The sequence below is a fragment of the Homalodisca vitripennis genome, chromosome 2 (genome assembly GCF_021130785.1).
Source record: "Homalodisca vitripennis isolate AUS2020 chromosome 2, UT_GWSS_2.1, whole genome shotgun sequence".
Lineage (NCBI taxonomy): Eukaryota > Metazoa > Arthropoda > Insecta > Hemiptera > Cicadellidae > Homalodisca > Homalodisca vitripennis.
Window position 1 is genome coordinate 48,484,622 of NC_060208.1, and position 21,361 is coordinate 48,505,982.

Genomic DNA, 21,361 nt, shown 5'->3' on the forward strand with positions numbered 1-21,361 from the left:
ATGAAAATTTCTTTTTGACACGTAGGGAATTTATAAATTCGTTTTTTAAATTCGTAAAAAGGACAAGTGTTTTTGGCAGATTTCATTGTAAACACAAATACAAATACAAACTCTTGCAATCCCAAAAACAAAAACAAACCCTCATTGACAATTTTATTTCCAAAAGAGGTATTACATATTTTTTATAACTTTTCGAAGTAACACTTTTCGGTCTGTAGTTTAAACCTACAATGAAACCTCTAGGTTATTTGAACTCTGAGCATTTTTCACACCGATTGATTTTTCCAATATTTAATTATGACATCGATTTGTTTCATGTGTCAATTTGAAGTTTTTAATTCAAACATCTGTATAATGAATGGTGACAAACATGTAGTTTGTTTTACCAATGTGATTTGGTTTTGGTCATTCTATACTCTATAGTTTTTATTCCCTTTCCAAACAACAAAAGCAAACGACAGATATTTGTGCTTTTGGAAATGCTGAGTTGCCGTGGGGGGAAGGATTCTTCCCTTCAGTGGAAAAAAGGTACTACCGGATTACGATTTCAACACCATTATTAGGAACGGACTGTTTGATCGCCCTAAATACCTGACACTATAAGGAGAGAAAAGAGACACAGCCAGCAGTGACATCACCGGGCTTGTAGTATGTGGAGTGTATGGGCCAACATCACAACATTGTGCACACTCTAGACACGACAGGAGTGAGGCCCAACTTTCACCGGTGATCGGCAATGATGCAACACCGCGAACGTCTGTGAAGACTCCGGTCACGAATGGGCAACGCTTCGCTGCCCCTCAAACTCCACCTTGTTGAGGAGCTTCTTAGCGAGACAAAGACAACTACTAAAGATCTATGCTAAGTAAAATTAAAATAAAATGTATAATTTATAATTTTCTAAGGAATAAAACACTATCTACAGTATTTCTTAATTTCTTAAGTTTTTAATTGAATTCCAACTCACCCGTAGGCCTACTTATTCCTATATATCTCTATAAGTCTATAAGACGTAAAAATCTGTGTCTATCCCGACAGATGTCTGGGACTGCAACTGGATTATATTCTGACGTGGTTCCCTATGTCAATTAGACTCCTGGCTTTTCATTTTTTCCTTAAGTACTACTTTGCGTCATATTCTTGTAATGAAACCTACTCCTCATTGCTTTGGTTGGAACTCGTTTACGGCGTGCTTCTTTTCTTTGGGGTTCTGACTCTCGGAACGAAAAAGGGTCAGAACTAAAGGGTTAATCCCTCGAAGAAGTTCTTGTAGATAGGCATCAGGTAGCTGTGGCAGATGAACTTTAACAAACCCTTCAGACCAGATTTTTTTGGAAACTTCTCAAGTAGTCCGTAATTGAATTCACGAGCAGTAAAATGAGATGCATATAAAACTACTCCTTATTATTTTCTGATTTTTTTATTTTGAAGATTTATAAATAATTTTTAATAATAATATGATTACAAGAGCAATCCAATATAAAGATTTCCAAGTAACCATACTTAATGAGTTTTCTATAAAAAAGGGAAATACAGTAAACAAATCATGCCCTAGAAGTATTTACATGATACGTTGCGGGGTTTGTCTTGCTCTAAAAAATAATACTTTAAAATGTCGTAACATAGTTCACTAACACGACTTTCTTTTTCGCTATGCCTAATCTTTTATCTTACAATCAGTTTCAAAGATAGTTCGATTACATACATTCTTAGACTCAAAGTTTCCTTAAATTGCTAAAAAAGAGAAATTAACCCGAGATTTCAAGCATCTCTGTGACTATTTTAACACAAGCACGGATTGTGGTCGACAACCTGTCATTATATAGTGCTCATTAGATGAAGCAGCAACGATGACGCAGTGAAGATTGTAATGGCATTGGGAAGAAACGAAAACAATTAACAGTCACCTGATTTAAACTATTCTAACAGCTCATCAAATAAGCCCGACCTTGCGGTTGAGGTTAGGACACTCCATTGTTAATTATACCCCCCAACAACCTAACCTAAACTGTTTCTCGCTTAACAAACACTGACCAACTCCTTGTACCAACTGCACCAACTCCTTGTACCAACTGCACCAACTCTTTGGAATGAGAGTAGTTTGTATAGAAAAAGGAAATTTTGGACTGAATATTTCTAAAAATTATTTTAATTATTTTGGCCAGAACGAAGTGAATGAAATAACTTGCGTAATCACATTAAATTAGGAATTTACGGAATTTATTATGTGATTACGAAATAATGACCAAACTATTTGAAATACCAAATAAAAACATAATGGCAAATATTTCAGGATGGTCCGGAAGTTTCCTCATACTGATTTAGAGTAAATGTACGAAAGGAGCTAAGACATGTTTTTTTTTCCAACTCGACGCAGTGCAATAGACTTATTTGTCTATAGACTTCAGCATTGTAACGAATGTAGAACCAGGTGGAAGTATAAATAAGGATCTGGGGATATAACATTCTAATGAGAAATCCTTTTGTTAGTCAGTATATTGAACAATGTGGTCCAATAATAACATATACATTTAACAAACACTTTTAAGAATTCTGTTTTTTCCGAGACCCACTTTGGACATTTTTATGGCGGAATAAAATGTGTTTTTTGTTTTCGTGGTATTCTGGTTGTTTTTAGTAAATTCATTATTCTCAAGAGTTGTATGCTGAGGCATAGGACCGATTTGGAAACTTTTTATTTTTATAAATGTGTAAAACCTTTTGATTAGCGTAATTTACAAATATATTGTACAAATAAGTGAGGGTCTAGAACCTGCAGCTACATCTATGTTCAAATACTACACTACAAGGAAGCCCGAGTCACGTGACCAGCACGATCAGCTGATTGTAGAGTAACGCGGCAAGCACACTTAAACCACCGTGTAGCCTTCCGTACGTTAATCACGCCGTCCACCTCCCATGAAGACACGAGTTTCTAGTTCAGACGCGCACTATGAGTACTTTCAACTATTCACGTAATTAATGCATCCTCTCCACATCTCCGTGTAGAAAGTTGTCACGATGTTTTGTAACTCGTTCTGACCGGTGTCGGCAGTTTGTTATTATTGGAACACATACAGATAAAGAGCGTCCTCCCGGAAATAACTTAAACACTATACTTTTCCTACATTTTACTGAAGCAATATTTAGGAGTAGAATAATTAAGAAGAATAAGTTCGTGCTGAAAACTAGAGTAATATTGTTCTAGTTCTTTAAATATCTCTAATTTTCTAGTTACCATTTATATACATTATTGAATATATGCATAATATAGAAACGGTTCGTTGGAAAAACACTACAAAGTACAATATGAAGTTAAATTCATATTTGAATTCGAACAGCCGGAATCTTTAATTACGTAGAAGTAATAACCATTCCAAACAATAGTTTTTAGAATGTTATCTGTAGAACTAGGTGAGACAGCAGCGCCCATAGAGGCGAGTGGCTGTTAGATTTTATATTATGTCACTTGGCTTCGATATACTGTAATATGCCATATAACTCTTAATTAGAGGCCGAGATACATGTTATAGGCAGGTTAACCCTACAGGCATTCATCTTTATTCTGTAAGTTAATATATCGTCAACATCGGTTATTATATTAATAGGCATTATTCTGTAGGTTTTTTGATATTTTATTCGAAACTTGCAGTGTACGTTTTCTTTATACGTCGAGGCTTCCAAACCAGTACGCACAGATTCAAGCCTGCCAAAACGTTTCCGAATCACGAAGAGTGCGTGCAGAACTTCGGCAGGTACCTGCCGTTCCTGATTCGGGAACATCCATATCATCTGTTTACTCCTTTTCATAAACTAACTTATTTATAAATATTTTTTTCGTAAGTTTGCGTTTCAAAAACGATTGTCTTCTGATTGAATGTTCTTTCATCAAGGAATGTAGGAGCCCTTCTCTGATCTGCTGTTATCTGATACATTACAATTCATTGTTGTGATCAAATTTGTTACGCGATTATTTTAACAATCTTTCATCCTAAGTCCATTTTTATTTCACTTTTGTTTTATTATTCTAATTAAAAATTTAAACCGAAGCATGAAACCAAAAGTAGAAACTAAAAATTTCGTTCGCGTCAGATAGACTGCATTCCAACAGTTTTATCATACTTACATATTTTATTATCAATATTTTAAAACAGAGGCTAAGGTTGCAGAGGAAATTAGTTTCGTGCACGGTTTGTTGGACATGCGATGTGAGTATATTTTCCTTCCGCTCTTTCAGCTAGGCAAAGTGTGGTAGAGTTGTTTTTCAATACATTTCTGGGCGGTTACTGTGTAACAACAGAAAATATAGGACTAAGAATTCAGAATTTTCTTTATTTTAAGAGAGAACCGTTTGTTAGTACCCAACTCTGAATGTATGTATGAAACAGCAAATTCTTTCAGTTTGGATTTTCAATAAGAAGTTTTAGTTCTTGCGGAACCATGTGACTGTGATTGTACGCGGCTGATTAGTCAAACTTAGTCTGTTTAAAGGTCTAATTTGTTACAATATTGCTTGCTTTATGAGCACTTTGTTTTTTACATTTTTGTTACTTGGGTGCCACTGTCAATGGGAGGTGTGTCAATTAAAACATAATTTAATAACTTAAAATTCGATACCATTCTCTCATTGTGTAGGTCCAATTCTTTGTTAACTCTATGTTTGATTACTTATTAATATTATAGGTACTGCGTGAAATAAAATATTTTAACTTGAATACATTTTAATATTAAAATAAAGAAAATAAAGCGCTGATGCTCAGGGCAAAACAAATGAAACTGTTATTTTGACATGAAATATGTACAAACAAGCAGTACGATGACATTCAACAGATAGGCTACGGAGTGAGAACAATACCAAACAAAATTATCCATTTAAAATATTCATTTAAAATTAAATTTAAAACATGACTAAAATTTAAACGTGATTTAAACGTCTTTTTAACGTAATACGTTTTCTCAGTAGAAACGAATCTCGTATTACAACACTCGTATTGGTCTTCGTTTACAGGGGAAAGTTGTGCAAACGGGAGAATGTATCGATTTATTCTAATTTCAGTCGCATTTATAATGGGACCCATTGGAATGAACCAGCACGTTTGTCAACACATACTCTTTACTCTTAATTACGAGCAGTTTTGTACTTACGAATAATATCTAAAACATCCTCTTGGTGCTTATTACATTTATATTTCAAATAACTTGTACAGTAAATATTCAATTGTTCGATTGTATTAGTTAATATATATTTTTTCGTAGTACAACAGCCACAATCGAATTTCGTAAGTCACGATCTTGTGATGTGTCAACGGAACAAGAATACCGGTTTTAGACCTTGCATCTGAGGACGCCCTCTTCCCTTCCAGTTTTTCTTCTCGATATTTTGTGTCAAGAACCAGTTTCACACTTCCTGTACACGTTTGATTGAAGGAAGTTTGGTGTCAAGCCTTTAATACTTATTTTATTCGTAGATAGCTGCAATATTCATCAGAGTTTAAAATTAAACTTATTTAGTTCCAAGAATGCAATTGGAATTTACATTGCTTGTATTTATTAGATACAGTTTTCTAAAACTATAGGTGAACAGCATGACTTCCAATAAGGTATGAATGATATCGGTAGAATTCAAGCACAATTGTCGTCTCTATAGACGCATATGTATATTATTCGTAAAACATTGTTTTAAAATTCTTAAAATTCTGTAGGTTTCGTAATATGTATTTGTACATTTTAAAATAAATTAGTGTTCTATCTCATTCTTAATATCCAGCTCAATAGCTCTAAAAATGTAATAAGAGCAGAATAATTATAAAATAAAGTAAAATAAAAACATCATTAAAATAAAGGAGTACGCAACACCACGTATCGTGTAACAGGCTTCAATGAGTTTCCATGCTGAACTTCAAAGCTATATTTAGCTAATTCTATAGCTCATTTCATTTCTGATAGATAAAACGATAGACGACCATACGGCAAACTTTTAAATCCTGTCTCAAACAAAAGAGAAATTGATTTAGGCTCTAACGATGCTCAGTGAAATTCCATGTTTTGACACGCATTATCTTAAAACCCATTATTGTCATCCAAAATTCCAAATCTACAGGTTAAATCATTCTCGAGATATCTTGCCACATGAACATCCACATTTTTGTTCGTTAATATTGTTTAAACATAAGTAAATATGTAACACGTTAAAATCTCAGTAAGTCATCTGATTTTCTTTATAAATTAATTTATTCTGTTTCAAAGTCATTTTTCGATTCTATTATGGTTACCCATAATACCAATGTAAAAATACTCACTAGCCCTCAGACAAATTTCATGGAATGACATACACCATAGTCTATAACTCAGTGTTGCTGATATAGAAATGAAGCTTAATGCACAATTCCGATTCTGACAGACAGAAATGAAATTTTCCAGCCCCGTGAATGATGGGCTTCTCTAATGCTCAGCCAGTAACTTTCTTTCAATAGCAATATCTTAAAATTAAAGCTCGGAGATTTAAAACATCCATGTCTAGCACGAACCCGTAATTTCAAGAATTACAGGACAAATTTAAAAGTTCGTGCGACATAGAGTTCAACATAGGCGTTGTGAAATCGAGCTGAAAATAACACATATATGGGTTTTCCTATGAGAAGTTAGTTGTTGTACACGAATCCACAGTCGATGAGACTAAAAAGTCAACGAAAATCATGTATACACTACTGTATACTGTAGAAATCGTGGCCTTTTGTAGACTCGTTAGAAGAGGAGTTGGTTGGAAACTTTTCAAAATATGAGGGAAGGGGGAAAGTGACAACCTGGCGTGAGATTCTTGAGTGCATCACGAGAAGATGACTGACACGAAAGGTGAACCGTGGAAAATGTTACGCTCTGACCAAAGCAACCAGGTGTCTTAACTTCCGCATATCTCCATTGTCGCCTGCTGTCTGTACCTGTTGTCATGATTTTGTCACAGGTTTTATGAACTTTAATTGCTGTGAATGGCATAGTCAGGAGAACATTCTAATTACCTTATGTTCCCTTCTCCCCTATCTGTTTAGTGCTCCTGTTTTCTCCTATCGTTGTGTCTTTTAGGCAACGTCGTGAAAAGTCTCATCATCCTCTATCCTCTAAAATATTACAAACACTAACAAAAAAGAAGCATCAGCAACAAACTTTCTCTCTTTTTTTGTGAAGTAATCAATTGAGCTTTTTTGTTCCAAATTGAGTTCAATGTTATAATAAGGTTATTTGATAGTTAAGTCCTAGCAATTCGAACTTAAGAGATAATTCGTTTTTTTTTTTAATTTAAAAGTCTCTATTTTTATAGAACTTTTTCATATTTTGTAGTCTCAATAATAATTACGTTTTCTTTGAAGTTGGTGTATTATGTTTTTGAGAAAAATAGGGTTTTAGAAGCTGCAAATCTTTAAAGGCGTAATTTAATTCCCATTCCAGATTTTTATTTCTCACCTTCGAATAAACTGTTGTAACGCCTTGACAAATTTGATTGTTTCTGTTCAAGAAAACTAATACTAATTGGGTTATTAGTTGAGGCAATTCAGAAAATTTGAACTATGGTGACCTTTTTACAATTCGAAATTATTCTAATACTTATTATTGAATTATTCTCAGTGGTTCGAAACCTTTCAACGAGTACAATTGAAATATTTCAATTAACGGTATTGTATTGTTGGAGAAAAGTATTTAGGACTAGAGCAAAATTTGATAAAAGGATTTAATAAATGGTTATTTCGATATTATTATACCTAGATCTCACAGCTAGGTCGGAAGTAGGTAGATTTCGTGACAACTGAAATATTACACTATTAATTTATCCTCATTGGATTTACATGTACCTTATATCTAGAAAACTGTTTAATATACAAAGACAATTCTTTATAACAACGGAGTTTTATGTTATAAGCAACACAGAACATTTCTAGGTTTACAAATAACGAAGTTTTTAATTCGTTTTAAGTCTGAGTGGCTACCATACAGAAATAAAATGGCGTACCAAACTGGCCAATGAACTAAGTCAAGATATTTCTAAGATCAATTTGAACTTGTTTTAGCGGAATTACGAGAAGAGATGTAACTATCTCTTACATAACCCAACCATCAAATTATAACAATTCTAACAAATAGAATGACTATGTGGTGTAACTCACGTATTTTAAGGGACCGTCAGGTGTGTGATGTAAAGAGGGATGCATCGTCTATCTAGCTGTCGCTGGACTTGGAACTGGAACCAGAACTGGAGACCGCCCTGCTCTCGGTGTTTACCGAGACTGTTCGCGCGACAATAACAGGCGGGGAAGGGTAAACATGAGAATAACACCTCGGGCAAGGCAATAACAATTCCTAAGAAAGTTGTAGGATGTTAATTTGGTGTACGTTTCTAGTCTGGGTTATTACTACATTTGAGAGAATTTGGATACAATTTCAGAACTGAAAAGAATCGTTCAAACTCAGAGTAATAGTTGTTTTGAACAGGAAATATGTAAAACTTTGCTATAACCAAACACAACTTTTGTAATTACCACTATGAGAATACGGCATATTCTAGTAGTATATGGAATGTGAACCACGGAAATTACTTGACATCACTCCACTAGTCTCATCCAAAACATCCAGGAATGCCTCGGCAATAGGGAACACAAAAAGGTCGATTCTACGAGAGTCTAATCTGAAAGCATCCATCCTCCAAGAACATTGCTTCAAGGACCACGCTTCCAGTGACTATGCCTCTTCATTAATTAGCTTAGGTGTGTTGGAGGGAAAGCCTAAACATAGATCAGATTTCACGTCTTGATAAAAAAAAAATGAACATGGAGAAACGAAACATTATATTTTACTTCAATGAAGATTGTTGCAGTTCAACCTTATCCTCCCTATAATATTAAATGTATATAAACATTTATTTATGCTAAGCCAACGAAAATTTCTCAAAATATTAAATTACAACTATTAGGATGAGCAATGAAGCAAAGTTACTTCAAGTAATCGTCATTTTGGATCACCCAAGTTTAATTCTCGTATGAGTGTCTATTTTTTTTTTTTTTTTTTTTTTTTTTTTTTTTTTTTTTTTTTTTTTTTTTTTTTAATACGTGTCATATAGCTTTTTGGAATGATACAGAGTTTTGTAATGTCTACATAAGTTTTCATTTCTACATCATATAAATGATTACTTTAATTTTTATGATGTAGGGTTCTGAAGTAGACTTCAGAAGAAGTGTTTCAAAGAAGTGTTTTATATCCGCCATACTTCGTTCAAAGTGGTGATAAGTGATGTTGACGACAACGATAGCGCTTGGACTACTTCCGCCTGAGGTGTTGTGGGCGACAAACAAGGTGACAGGAAGAGAAACCAATTAATACATAACGAATATCAGAATCTTTAGTGTGTTTGGAGCGAATACGTAAATATATAGTCTGATATTGGCAGTTCAAATTTTTATAAACCACATTAGAAATATAATGCAACAAATTTGATTCTGCAATACTGTTTTGGTTTTGAAATCTAACGACCGAGCACTGATAATGGTCCCAGAGAATGGAAGCCACAACTTTTTTACCAGTTTAAAAATCAATTTTGCTCTTATTTATCCTCAAGCCTTTTAACAGTGCACATGGTTATAAGAGTGCCCTAAATAACGATATTAACTACATAGTGATCGATAACTCTGTTCTATTTCTCATGTATTCAGGGAAGCTATATTAAAACTGGAGGCTGTGAAATTTAAAAAAAACCTAACCAAGATTTAATCGCTCCTCCTGTAACAATGTTACACCAAACTCAGATTTCACCATGACTACTCTCGTTACACAAATAGGCCAACTTGATTTTAAACGACGCTCACACCATCCCATCCAACATTTATACATTTTAGATGTTACTGGACAGGATGTTCACAATCATTGCAGTACGGAGCAGGTGGAGAAAATATGACTATGAAATAGTCACTGGATGAATACGGGTATTTATCATGAAATATCATACCGAATACAAATTGGGGCGTTTTGAGATTTTTTTACGATTCCATAAAATTTTTCCAATATTCTCATTATCGCAAAGCCCTACAACCTATCTAACAAGTACAGAACGTTTTAACTATTTTTAAAACTATTAAATTAATATTTTATAGTTTTTAATTAGCTATGTGAAATATTGGAGCAAATAAGTTGTCGTCTTGAGAACCTTCAATGAATGAGGTTGGCAAACGATGCTATCCTAGAAATGGGCAAGTATTACTTCTATACCAGATTAGGTTTGGACTAACTGGGAATTAAGGTAGCATCGTGTTTATATTACACAAGTGTATAAGTTATATAATACCAAGAATACTAAAGTACTTTTAAATTTTACTCTGTGTCACTGAGTAGTAGAGATAAAATTGTCCTGTTTCAAAAGATCGAAAGACGACCATTTTCAAACTTACAAATATATAAACAATTGTTTTAGAACAAAAATTGTTTTAAATGTTGAAGATGTTTAAAAATATAAAAGTACATAAACGTTTACCAACATAAAAGGACCTCAGAGATCACAGAATATGATGTTCATTAAAGATCGTTAACTCTTTGAACTTTCACGTGTCAATTAACACAGTTGAAATTCAGAGGCGAGATAAAGATTACTTAGTTATACTAGGGTATCTAAAATAAGTATAGTTGAGCCTAAAATGGAAATTTTGTACATTGAAATTTCCTTGTTTACACCCTTTCTTGATTTCGCTGTATTGGTACCAAATCCTTTCCAACACATGCTATCAGATATGATAATACAGTGACTAACCTACTACTGCTAACCTGAATAGCTCTTAATAATATGAAACTGGCCAGAACCAGCAGTGGTAAACAGGTGGAGGAATCTAAAGCTCAAATCCACATCCACAAATTAAATTCAATGGAAATTCAAACCTAATCGTCTTACTATCACACCATTTAGCAAAAAAATTAAAAATTTGTCCTCCAAATGGTAGATCCCCCGTGCTATAAATAACTTCCCTCTAAAAATGTCTAGATCTGCCACTGGGAATTAGCAACCTACCTTTTTTCAAATCAAAACCGGAATAATAATTGATGTGATGCGCCATTAATTTTCGTTCCTTCCATTTAATGACAACTTGAAATATTATTTCCAGTGAGAGGAAAACAGCGTTTCTGCTCTTCATCGTATTATAATGTCAGTGTATAGGCTTTGATTACAGCGGCGCTTTTACAAAATACCAGTCCGACATATGTTCTATAATAAGTGACTGAGGCCTGCAATTTTAGCAATCGATTTACGCTGTAAAATCGGACGAAAACTAGGCTCCCCTTCAAGCGTTCCGCGTCCACTCAGAAACAGCGGCAGTAAGGTATGATTTGAATTAAATTTGCATATTATTATATATATCTTGCAGTTAAATTATATTTCTGACTCATATTTTAACCCTTGTTTAAGCCTCGAATATTATACTTAGTAGTCTGGTAAATAGTAATGTAGATGCTCCGTGTGCAGAATAATAAAATTTACACAACATTCCAAAATTGTGGAAAGGCCTATTTTTAAGTTTTTACAAAAAATAATCATAAAAGTCGAAAATGTCCTTCTTTCCTGGACAAAGAATTCTACATTTTTAAAAGGTGGTGTGAAAAAACTTTTTAAACCATTATTGTTTAAACTACTTTTGGCTGATATCCATATTTTCATCAGTAAGGAGATGGTCAAAACATTTAGATCTATAATAATCTATTTGGGCATGTATATTTTTTAAATTTTCGTTGGACAAAAATATTTAAATAATTATAATTTCAATTTATTTGATTAAACCCATAGTAAAAACTCTACTAAGGTATATGATTCAAACCTCAATAAACACACTGTTATGTACCATACTAACCTACGTACATACGTAAAACAGTCGACTCATCAAGTCATGAATCACAAACTATTCTCAGGCTCTTTTAACGCTAATGAATATTCTCAGCGAAAATCAAATATACCTTGCACAGAGTAAAAGGCAACAACATATTTGATTTGGGGTTTATATTCGACGCCAACAGATATTTAAGATCAGCTTTAACATTATTGGTGATTTTGCGATTGATCATAGGTCTAGCAACTTCCATGTTTTTTTTCCGCCCTTTGTGTTATCACGACAAGGGACATAATAATAATACATGACGATAATTATGGCGTTGTTTTGTATACAGGAACGATTAAATTAACAATATATAATATTACTTCATACACACTGAAGTAAAACAGAGATTCCTGACTATGAATCATCGCATGGCTTATTTGAGTACGGATTCTTGAAGTAATATCGTGTAAATAATTCTATACTAGATAAATTGTTTTGAAAGAATGTATCATTTCGGTAGAAACAAACATTATGTTAAAAATATAAAATATTTTTTTATAAAAACGATGACACATTGTCAAATAGTAACGACAGTGCAAAAATCAAATGAAATAAAACAGCTATACATTAGTGTGTAATTACTGCTAACCAGACCACCGAATAGTGAGAGCGTAATTAAGTGAAAGTAACTGATGCTAATGATCTTTTCACACCCTTCCTCACTTCCATGTACTGCAATACATGTAGTAAATCGCCTGTGGACATAACGGACGCGAAATGTCAAAGAGCGCCTTCACCATCACGCTGCTGTGAACTTTCCCTGGTAATTTATGGTCATGAATTCGTCTGCTTAGAATAACCACTCGGTCTAGTTTCGCTCTCAGTGGAGCAGAGGTGATTAGGCCGCACTTGCTCCGATTGTGCAAGTCTAGACATACTGATGTTTGGTTGACTTCTGCAGGGCATTAGACAGGGAGAATGCGGAACTCTGATAATGAATAGGGCTGGCGAGCGGCCGTAAATACGTGCTAGTGTTTCCTCCTTAGAGAAAAGTAAATCTTAGACGTTTAGTCATTGGGAATATCTCTTGGTACTCTTGGGACCAATAATATTTTCTTTGAACACATTCTGATTGAACCTTTTAATTGTTCTAAGTGTAATTGGACTACCACAAGGAATTCACTTTGAATCAGTCCTGGTTTTAAGATTTTGAAATTTTTATACGTAGGATTGTTCAGTCGTTTTTCTTAGATTCTAAATAGATTCCATATTAATCATGGTAGCAATCCTATTTATCATACAGGAGGTTTAATAAAATAAATAAACTTCAGTGAAATAAATAGTTTAGTATAGTGAAATAAATTACTTCAGAACAACAAAACATAAGACAATGAAAAACCGGCTAGACAATCACAGATTAATTGTGCATCATAACAAAACCAACAAATCAATTTGGTTAAGTTAATAATTGGTTGCGTTGTTCACGCGCTGCGCTCAAAAAACTGTTTTGGTCAACTTTTTCACTGTCACAGGTCTCTTATCTGTATCTAAATGGGAGGTTTTTGCATGAAATTTTTTCTAGTTTCTTAAATATTATAATGACAATTTTTATATTTGTATATAATATATTTTTTAATATATGAAGAATCAGGTGGTGTAGGATTCAAGTTACCTTTTTTAAGGCAACGACCAATGTTGTACTTAATTTAAAGAAATTAATTCTTTACTGGTTTCAAGAATACCATGTATGATATACTTTCCTTATAGGTTTCATTAAATTATTCATATAAACCCGTTTTTGTAAGGTTGTTTGGAGAGAATTTTTTATAAATTATTAGGATGGTAGGTACTTCTGACTGATATTATTTTCTCTGTACATGTGTAAAAATTAGTTGTTTAGTGAAACAGAAATTATATAACAAAATCTAAAAATAACTGTTACCTACAGTTTTTGTGAATGATTAGCATAATAGCACGTTAGTTTCAAATTGTATCACATTTCATAATCTTATCAATAATAAAAAATCATATACAACTAATTTAGCAACCTAATTAAATGTTTGACGCAACTATCTGTATCTCTTATAGGTTTCAAGATCCCTAGTGTGTAAAAAATTTGGAACACTGTATATATGGCTCCGGTATATTTACGATATTTACGAAGAGTTGAGTTCAAGTGAGGGGTTTTCCACGAGTTCTCGCGATTGGTTATGAAAACATTCACAAAACTCATTTTGAGCGTATATATAAGCTAAGTCTTGGTAATTTTTTTAACAATTCCGCGTTAACAAATCTCACATCCAATTAAATTGTATTAACAATTTAAACGTGAGGACGTTTTAACTTACATTAAAATTTATTTTGTTTTGAAATAATGTTCGCCACACTCGCCGCGCCGTCAGTAGGACGCCACTGGCTTGTGTACACATGTCGCCAACTCCCCGCAACCCGTCTGTCTGGACTAGTGGCCAAGTGGCCGAGAGCGCCGCAGAATAGCAAATATCTCTTGTGATGTTGAAAGAGAAGGTGTATATCAATCGCGTCGTTGGTATTTCCTTGAGTAAACTTTCTCTTTGTTGAGGAAAAGTCTACTCAAACCCAAGGTGCTAATATGAGGGATGTAATCCGTGGGAGTTTACATAAATATTCATTCATGTTTACTGTTAATTTATGTGCATTCTGTTATTGGAAATGTAATGATATTATATACGTTTATCATTAGGGTATACTGTCAAGACGCAAGTATCAATTTCAAATTGATCCTACATTTCCTGAGAAAGTACTGGATTATTATTACCTATCTTAGAATCGTTTGTACTTATGTTGATTTTATAAAAGAAGTATTAAAAACTATTCTCATAATTTTTTTTGTATTTGGCAATGAGTCATTACTAATTACACTTTACGTATATGATTATTGAGGCAGTGAAAACTTGTCTTATGTGAAAAATGACACTTTTCAAGGAGCTCATTCGAAAATTCGTTACAATTATATTTTAGGAAATGAATATTATAAATACATAATACATGAAAGCTTAAATATTAGCCTATAAAATTAAATGTTAGGCTAACATTTACAAATGATAGGATTCATTAGCTGTCCACAGTAAAGCTCGCGTTAAAATATTCAACCTCTTTGTGCGGGTTTGTCAGTCAGTGCAGAAATTTGGAAATTTTGCAAGTACTGAATTTTGACTTAGGAAAGTATTATCTTACATATGAAATATCCAAATATTTCAACTTGTAAATAGACTTGTTTCTTGATTAGGGGCTAAATTTTTCTTCAAAAGTACTAAATTGTTAGAATTCCTAAAATTTAGATAGAAATGTAAAAAAAGTATAAGAATGTTATAATGATAAAGAAGTGAAACGCGAAAGTCAAATTTTGTTTATGTCTCCTAAAATATAAAAAGAAACTTGAAATAGACGTAACCGTATTTTTAGCTTCCTGGTGTTTTGAACATACAACTTGATATTTGGAAAAATGTAACTGTCTATAACATTGTTATACATTTACCTTTCAAATTACATAAATTCAAGGTATGATAACGTTTGATTCATGTAAATTGATGTTTGATTACATCTACTTGATATCATTTTTTTAAATTCTATTTCTAAAACATTTTATTTATACTAAAATATCACGTAATTTCATATTTATTGCACTGACAAATGATTTAATAGCTACGACGAAAATTTTATTTATTTGTTGGTTATTATAATTTTAACCTGTCCGATTAACAAGGTCGGATAGTCAAACGTACAACTTAGTTTTGCAACGTATACTTTTTTTAATATAACAGAAGTACTTTTTTAATTAGATACTAGTTTGCATAATATGGCAAAGTATGTAAGCAAAATCAATAAGTACAATATTAGTTAATTTCCCATGATAAAAGAGTAATATTAAATATAGTGTAGTAAACTAAGTAACTCCAACAGTAACAAACCTCGCCAGCAAGTTTATCACGACAATGCACAACACGCAACGGACACTGAAATATTATTTACATATTTTAAAACGCCATATATCGCACTCATTAAGGACACGAAAGACAGTTTCAGATACGCTACGATGAATGTTGAGTAATTAAGCGAAGAAACTAGGTATAAACAAGTAGTGCGAGTAGAGGTAGTCGACTGGTCGACCGACGTCAGGGACTGCTAGTTCAGAAAATATTGTGGTTGTAACAAAGAACAATTTTAAGTATGTCATCGATTGTTACAAAACAACCTACAGGACATTAGGGGAAATTATATCATGTATATAAACATGGAATAATCACCTACTGTATCGATAATACATACAACTGTGCATATAATTTACGTAATTGTATGATAAAAAGTAATTTTGTCTACGGCTATCTCCAAACTTGTCGTTATATTGTACAAATAACTATTCAATGTTCAATGGTTGCAGTACAAGTCGACACTTCTCGCCTTTGTAATACAGAATCTCGTATCTCGAAAACTGAAGAGCTGTAGCAGAATATGGCCCTTCACACTAAGGCCGGACATCTAATGATTTTAATTGTGTTATTTTAATTGTTTAGTTGAACGAGGTTTCAACTCGAAAACTTGGATGATATTCAAGTAAGTAATGTCTTTACCTCATTTTTGCAGTACAAACCTACGCTAAATAACTATGGCAAATACCGCCATTTCAATGTTCATGTATATGTGTTTTCAAATGGAGAAAACGCTGAATGTAAAATCGCTAATAAATCTTGCATATTTAGACAAAAAAGAGAAATAAGTTCCAAAACATTTTATTTACCACTGGACCATATTTTTTAGTTATTTACACAGTTTCGGGACTATTAACCATGAATTTTGAACAATAATTGATAAAAAGGAACTACAGTATTAATCACTGTACAATAGTTTATTGAGACATAAGCTGCATTCACTTTCTAACATCTGGTCAAGTCTCACAATCCAAAGTGCATTAACGTTGGAACACCAGCTCAAGTCCCGCAATCCAAGCTGCATTCACTTTCTAACATCTGGTCAAGTCTCACAATCCAAAGTGCATTAACGTTGGAACACCTGCTCAAGTCCGGCAATCCAAGCTGCATTCACTTTCTAACATCTGGTCAAGTCTCACCACCAAAGTGCATTAACGTTGGAACACCTGCTCAAGTCCCGCAATCCAGGCTGCATTCACTTTCTAACCTCTGGTCAAGTCCACAATCCAAAGTGCATTAACGTTGGAACACCTGCTCAAGTCCGGCAATCCAAGCTGCATTCACTTTCTAACATCTGGTCAAGTCTCACAATCCAAAGTGCATTAACGTTGGAACACCTGCTCAAGTCCCGCAATCCAGGCTGCATTCACTTTCTAACATCTGGTCAAGTCTCACAATCCAAAGTGCATTAACGTTGGAACACCTGCTCAAGTCCGGCAATCCAAGCTGCATTCACTTTCTAACATCTGGTCAAGTCTCACCACCAAAGTGCATTAACGTTGGAACACCTGCTCAAGTCCCGCAATCCAGGCTGCATTCACTTTCTAACCTCTGGTCAAGTCCACAATCCAAAGTGCATTAACGTTGGAACACCTGCTCAAGTCCGGCAATCCAAGCTGCATTCACTTTCTAACATCTGGTCAAGTCTCACAATCCAAAGTGCATTAACGTTGGAACACCTGCTCAAGTCCCGCAATCCAGGCTGCATTCACTTTCTAACATCTGGTCAAGTCCACAATCCAAAGTGCATTAACTTTCGAACACCTGCTCAAGTCCCGCAATCCGAGCTGCATTCACTTTCTAACATCTGGTCAAGTCTCACAACCCAAAGTGCGTCAACGTTGGAACACCTGATCAAGTCCCGCAATCCAAAGTGCATTAACTTTCGAACACCTGCTCAAGTCCCGCAATCCAAGCTTCATTCACTTTCTAACATCTGGTCAAGTCTCACAATCCAAAGTGCATTAACGTTGGAACACCTGATCAAGTCCCGCAATCCAAACTGCATTCACTTTCTAAACACCTGGTCAAGTCTCACAATCCAAAGTGCGTTAACTTTCGAACACCTGCTCAAGTCCCGCAATCCAAAGTGCATTAACATTCGAACACAATGTCAAGTCCTGCAATCCAAAACTCTGGTGAGCTGAGACACAAACTATCTACCTCACTGTTTGCTACAAGACGACAAAGTCCTGTAAGACTTTGACCTATAATTGTCCCTAGTTTGATAAAGTTTGCGAGGTCAAACGTGTGATAAAGTTGCATTCCGCCGCCTAGGGTCGATGCACTACTTGACAGGTTTTGTCACCAAGGCGAACCTGTGGAAGAGAGCAAGAAATATCCTGTCACACTAACTTGGTTTATGTAAGGAACCAGCTTTTGATAAATTGTATTACCAAAATTATATTATGCATGTCATTATCTTTTGAACAGTTAAAATTCTTAATTAATTCAATTCCAAACCCAAAATCGTTTAAATTTCACTGTTTACGTAGATTCACAAAATGTTAAATATTGTCTCAAAAGAAGTCTTTTCTTCAAATTTACTGGACGAATTGATCCACACAACTTGTATTCCTGACACTTTAAATAAATATAGATCTATCAGAATCACTTTAATTAAACCAAAATGCAAAGGCTAACATTATATCACGCATTAACCTTAAAATTGCTAATAGTATTACAATGTGACTGTTATTGCAAATACACCACGCATAATGATCAGTATATTTCGTTTGTATAACGTCTCATACAGTCATAGTTTTTCTAATGTTGCCCTGTCTTCAGGGATTAGTAATATCTTAAAAACTAATAAAAAAAATATTTCTAAGAAATATTATAACACTACCCAATTGCAAGTATCTATCTAGTATCTAACGTAATTTTTCACTAGAAATATCTATGTAACAACGATAATAAAAATTCTTAAGCATCAATATTACACTAACCAAGCAGGCAATGAAAACCACTAGATTAAAATTGGTGTCTTATTATAAAAATTAAACCCCAATGTTATGTATATATTTCTTTTGGTATGTATAGTATTGCGTTTATAACGACAAGAAGGTCTAAATAAGGCCAAAAGAGTCTGCATCACGACTACAGTAATACTGACTACAAGTTTCATGATGACTAAACTTATACTGACTACTGTACAAGTGTCATGTCTGGTTCCGAGGGAGCACTCACCTCTTAACCGATCGCATTTACAGCTTCTCGATTTGTGATGGGAGAGGATAGGGTTGTTAGGAGAAAGTATGTTTCAAATAGTCTCTAAATCAAAATTTATCTTTTTATTGGAATATTTTAAACTGACAATCAAAAATATGCAATATTATTTGTTATTACAATTATTAAACAAACCGTGACTTACAAAAGGATTTTAATGTTTTGTCAAATGCTTTGGGAAGGCCCCCCCGAATTCATGACTACGTCACTGGTTTGTAAAACGAGAATCAAAGGATCATTTTAGTAGTAATTCAGGTTCTGTGGGAAAATGATATTCGTTAATAAGAAATAAATAATACAATAATATGACATCTTTCCCTTCCAGTTCACACTACACATGGTATTCTGAGGGTTTCACACTATAACGGGTTCTGTAATATCTAATTTTAAACATTTACTCCAAACGTGCTCGTTACTAAAACTGCTAGATCAATGTCAATATTTTGACGTACATATGGTTGGCAAGTACAATGTGAATGTAGAGTTTAGCTCCCGTTTACCATCCTCTTAGAGTAGCGCCTGGAATCTGACACTTACAGACCTGACTCCTGGAATCTGGAGTCATGTTAGTCTGAAGAGATAAAAAAAGTCACTGATGATGAAGCTCAAAATGAACTCTTTACATTGTTTCGACATCAGAGAGACACCTAGACCACAAAACATAGTGTAATCTAGGTGAAGAGGTGTTCTCATTGTCTCATCAATGTGCACCTGTAAACATCGCTAAGTGTGAGAGAATGCTTCTTTTAGTCCTAACGTAACTTGGTCAAATAACACATTCATTACTTTTTTAAAATACTTACATGCAATTAGAAATCAATGAAATCAAAATATCAAGTCTACCGTTGTTTGGACTGCAATCCCCTCGAAAAATAAAACTTGGCTTTCATAATCTTTGAAGTAAACTTAAAGAGATATGCAGTTTGCGCAGTTTTTACCAAACTTCTGGCTATAAAGTGCTTAAATAGTTTTTTTATATTTCTTTTTCACGATTTCTGTTATTGCCTACAGGTAAAACATGTTTTCAGGTAAAAGATGTAACATTCTGATAAACAAAAAACATATGTTGGACTTGCAAATTATACCTAGAAAACAAATATCTTCACAAACGTTCGTATGGTAATGCACTTCCGCATACTACAATTATGTACAGATATTTTTACTAAAACAACTTTTCTGAATAGAGAGTCCAAACAGGCATTCCTATTGATACCAAAAGACTGTTCTTTAGACAATGACAACACTAAACTGTGTGAGAGGTAGAATGTAACTAAGGATAATATGAGACTGATATACTATCCTTAACTCGTATATGGGCGACAAGACAGTGCTAGCCTAAGTGTGCAGGTGTTGTAAGCACTCGTATGTGAGGGTAGAATGTAACTAAGGATAATATGAGACTGATATGCCATCCTTACCTCGTATACGGGCGACAAGACAGTGCTAGCCTAAGTGTGCAGGTGTTGTAAGCACTCGTGTGCGCGGACTACACTGAACTGTTCGCTATCTCTCTCTTCTCCCCCTCTCACCCTACCCACACTACTGCCTGGCAGATATGGCTAGGAGCTTACCTAAACATGACCACCTCCACGGCACATCCTCCGATTAACCTTGGGGTCGCCACAGGACCGCGGAATTCCCATAAGGATCTGTTACGGTTAGGTTTGGTTCGCGGTTCATTTCAGTCGATGCGGTTCGCCTTGTTTTGGGCTCCGTAGGCAAATCAAGGCCCATTACTTTTTGCCAGAGTTCAGTGCAGGAACTTTTGTGTTTACTTTATAAAATAACATATCCATCTTGCAACCCAAAGGTGCTCAATGATTTTAGTGATTTACCTGTTATGTTACACCTCAATAACAGGTGCAGCAATTCGATGCAATAAGTGTGCCAGCTGTGCGTCATCCGATTTTGTTTCAAATTTGAAACAATGACAAGAAGTCCCTCTCCGTTTTTATCAGTACAAAGTCCATCTTCACTTTTCCGAGAACTTTTGTTGCACCGTTTAACTGGAATAGTTGTGGAGCAATTTCGGAGCAATTGTTCCAGCTCTGCATCATCCGTTTTTTTTCTAATTTGAAACAATGGCAAGAAAAATTGTATCTTCACTTTTCCAAGAACGTTTAATTTAAAAAGATATTGTAAGGACTAATAAGTTTCCAATTTGTTTCATTTTGTGGTAGGTAGGCCTATAACTATTGAAGCGAAAAAATCTTATCAACATCCAAAGTAAATTTACATGGGGTTAATTTTGTAAATTATATATATAAATATGTTTTATTGCAGTCTTTTACGTAACTTCCCTGAAGATCAAAATAGAAAGAGTACGAT

At 34.2% G+C, this 21,361-nt stretch overlaps 1 protein-coding gene across 2 annotated transcripts in view; it reads right to left on the reverse strand.

Moving 5' to 3' along the window:
- The window catches only part of LOC124353919 (fatty acyl-CoA reductase wat-like), a 42,619-nt gene extending 22,038 nt beyond the window's left edge, over positions 1-20,581 (reverse strand). Inside the window, exon 1 of one of the 2 annotated variants that reach the window (XM_046803975.1) lies at positions 20,452-20,581. The gene's annotated coding sequence lies outside the window, so the exon portion shown is untranslated. Of the gene's footprint in view, positions 1-20,338; positions 20,418-20,451 lie in introns of those variants that run through there. The other variant, XM_046803976.1, reaches the window with a different exon arrangement.
- Between the last annotated feature and the right edge of the window lie 780 nt (positions 20,582-21,361).